Source organism: Myotis davidii, unplaced genomic scaffold (assembly GCF_000327345.1).
Source record: "Myotis davidii unplaced genomic scaffold, ASM32734v1 scaffold71, whole genome shotgun sequence".
NCBI classification, from domain to species: Eukaryota; Metazoa; Chordata; class Mammalia; order Chiroptera; family Vespertilionidae; genus Myotis; species Myotis davidii.
In genome coordinates this window covers 297,341-300,859 of record NW_006283588.1, presented here as the reverse complement: position 1 = coordinate 300,859, position 3,519 = coordinate 297,341, and positions in this window count along the sequence as shown.

The following is a 3,519-nucleotide window of genomic DNA, read 5'->3' as shown; positions in this document are numbered from 1 at the left end:
AGAGGATAAGAGGGGTGGTGACAGAAATGGGATGAGAGGGAGTTATTGAAAAGTGGTTAGTATTTCAGTTTGGGAAGATGAAAAAGTTCTGGAGATGGATGGTGGTGGTAGCAGTGATGCTATTGTAATTAGTTGTTATTAATAACTAGAGGCCCAGTGCACGAAATTCATGCACATGGTTTTGAGAGAGGCTCCCCCTACCGCCACTGCGCTCGCCAGCCATGAACCCTGCTTCTGGCTGAGAGGTGCTCCCCTGTGGAACCACACTGACCACCAGGGGGAAGCTCCTGCATTGACTGTCTGCCCCCTGGTGGTCAGTGCACATCATAGCGACCTGTCATTCTGCCATTGGGTCTATTTGCATATTAGCCTTTTATTAGATAGGATTGATTATATAGGATAGGGAGGAAACAAAAAGGAAGGCCAGACATTATGGGCATGTCATTTGGGCAGCTTCACCCGGACAGGGGAGGTCCAACTGATGGCTTAGGCCTGTTCCCCGCACAAACATCCTTAGCGCTGCCACGGAGGTGAGAGAGGCTCCCACTACCGCCACTGCGCTCGCCAGCCATGAACCCTGCTTCTGGCTGAGAGGTGCTCCCCTGTGGAACCACACTGACCACCAGGGGGAAGCTCCTGCATTGACTGTCTGCCCCCTCGTGGTCAGTGCGCATCATAGCGACCTGTCATTCTGCCATTGGGTCTATTTGCATATTAGCCTTTTATTAGATAGGATTGATTATATAGGATAGGGAGGAAACAAAAAGGAAGGCCAGACATTATGGGCATGTCATTTGGGCAGCTTCACCCGGAAACTGCAGTTTTATTTCCTCAAGGAACCATGGGTCCACTCCCTACAGAGGGGGAAGGCACCAGACAAAGGGGAAGATGGATGTGAAGTTGGGGTGACATAGAGAAGTTAGTTGCCTATCAATCTAGCCTGGGAAACCATGGATTGGCTAGAGGGGGTGGAGCCCATGCAGGCCCCCCAAATTTGGGAATACATAATCCCTTAGACAAAGGAGCTCTCTCTCTCTTGGCTCTCTGGTTCCTTTAGTTTTGTTCCTGCCCCTGTTCCCTCCATAGTCATGTGACCTTGCAGATGCCACACACAACGGACTGATGGACTGCAGTGGGAAGCACAAACTAAGCTAGCCTTGTCCTGGGTTAGACTGTGCAGACATGGAATGGAAACTCTGGGCACCTGCTTTAATTCTAGCCCTATTGATGTCACACTGCACGTCTTCCAAATCAGGGAAACCAGACAATGAATGTGTCCAGGCTGCCTGTTAGCAGGTAAGCCAACTAAGTAGAGGCAGGGTTGAATCATATATAAGCATTTTCATTTTCCAATATTGCCGGCAGCATGAGAGCAACAGGTCATCCACAAAAATCTGCTCTACATGCCCCCCACCCCCAGTAAGTCAGCCGCTAATATTGAGTAGAAGGACAAAGATTACATGGGGAAACAGGCAAAAGGAAAAGGAATGGATATGCAAAAGGAATGACAATGGCTATTTTGGTTACAGGTTACAAGCAATGTGGGCTGGAGTTTGCAAAGGGTGGGCACCTCTAGGGAGTCCATTGTTTTGGCAACAAGGCTGTTAATTTTTCCATGATGCTAGGCAGTTCTAGAATAAGGAGAATGGACCACATTTTGAGGTTGACTCCCAGGTCACGGGGCATACAACTCCCAGCCAGGTCAGAATGTACTTAAATCAGAACAAAATAGTCACAGTTAACAGAGTATCATTGATATTTCTTATCATTATAGCTAGTCCCCACCATTCTATTTCTCACTCCCGGCCCTAACTGCAGCAGAGAGGGAAGTGGGGCCTTGGAAACTTAGGGATGTAATTCCACTGAAATAAAGCTTTCTACAATATCTCACTCTTAGAATTAGACTGAAACTCTAAGTCTCAGAAATTTCTTTTTCTTTGGATATTGCAAGAAGCCCACTCCCACCAGCAACCAGGTGGAACCAGGAGAGCTCTCCACCGATAACAGTAGCACAATATGAATTTTCTTAAAGCCAATGAGCTGTACACTTAAAAATGGTCAAGATGGTAAATTCTATGCTTTCCTTATTTTACCATAATTTTTTAATTAAAACTTTTTCCCAGAAATGTAGTGATTCCTATTGTCCACACTAAAATGGTCAGAATTAGCTGTACACCTGAAACTAATACAAAATGATATTGAATGTAAACTACAATTAAAAAAATAAATTAAAAAATAAAATGTTCAGAATTATTTCAAACAAATGTTTAATTGGATTTTTAGAACATTTTAATTTTAACTAATTATAAAGATAGTATACTTTCATTTTGAGAAATATAGACTATGAGGAAAATATTGCTGAAAGGGAATATTTAGAAAAATGTAAAATTATGACAATATAAAATGAACGCATGTCAAAATTTTTATCTTCTTATTAATAATGAAACTGGTGTGATGTTACAGCCAGTTCAAAAAAAGAATGTAAATAATGAATATATGTAGGCAAACAGGCATGCTAAAACAAATTTAGAAATCAATGCCAAACTGGTCAGTTTACATTCTAGTGATACTCATTTGCATTTTTATGGGCAAAAATCAGTTGCAGGACTACAGGTTTTCTACAATTCACAGAATTGTAAAATGGCTCAAAAACAATGGAAGGCCACCGGGCCCTATATAGTTAGATAGATCTGAAAAGTGTGGTAGACGGGTCACCCAGTAACATCCCTCTTTTGTGTGCACCTCAAAATCTTTCAGGAGTCTGAGAAATAGAAGAAAAGAATCCCTCATCCCAGAAACGCATTCGCTTTGATTAGGAGTCAAACTTAATCTGGACTATGGAGCCTTTTAAAAATATACATATTTTTGTTGATTTCAGAGAGGAAAGGAGAGGGAGGGAGAGAGAGAGAGAGAAACATCAATGATGAGAAAAAAATATCAATTGGCTGCCTCCTGCATGACTCCTACTGGGTATTGAGTCCGAAACCTGGCATGTGGCCAGACTGGGAATGAAACCGTGACCTCCTGGTTCGTAGGTCAGCGCTCAACCACTGAGCCACACCGACTGAGCCTTTAGCAAGCACATTAAACCGGTTAGTTGAACAAAATGATCCAGCGCGATCTTCCGGGACACGCCTCAGGGTCCTGGTGCTCGCGTGCTCCCAGCAATCCGGCTGCGGGAACGGAGGCGCGGCGCATTGGGCTGGGCGTGGCTGCCAGACCACAGCCTGAAACTTCAGGGAGGACCGTGCGCGCCGGGAGAGGAGGGAGGGGAGGACACACCCCGGGCCAGGGCCAGGGCCAGGACGGGGGACACACTTCGCCTACCGCGATTAGACAAGAAGCAGAAAAGCGGCGCAGCCACTGAGCCGACTCCGCCGTCCCGGGGTTCCATCCTAACTCAGGATGCAGCTAGTGACCAGAATTGAGAAGAGTGTGATGAATGAGCATCAGTCAAGTTGGTTTTTGGCTATCATTTCAAAAACTGAACAAATTTATAAAGTTAATATTCATTTAGCA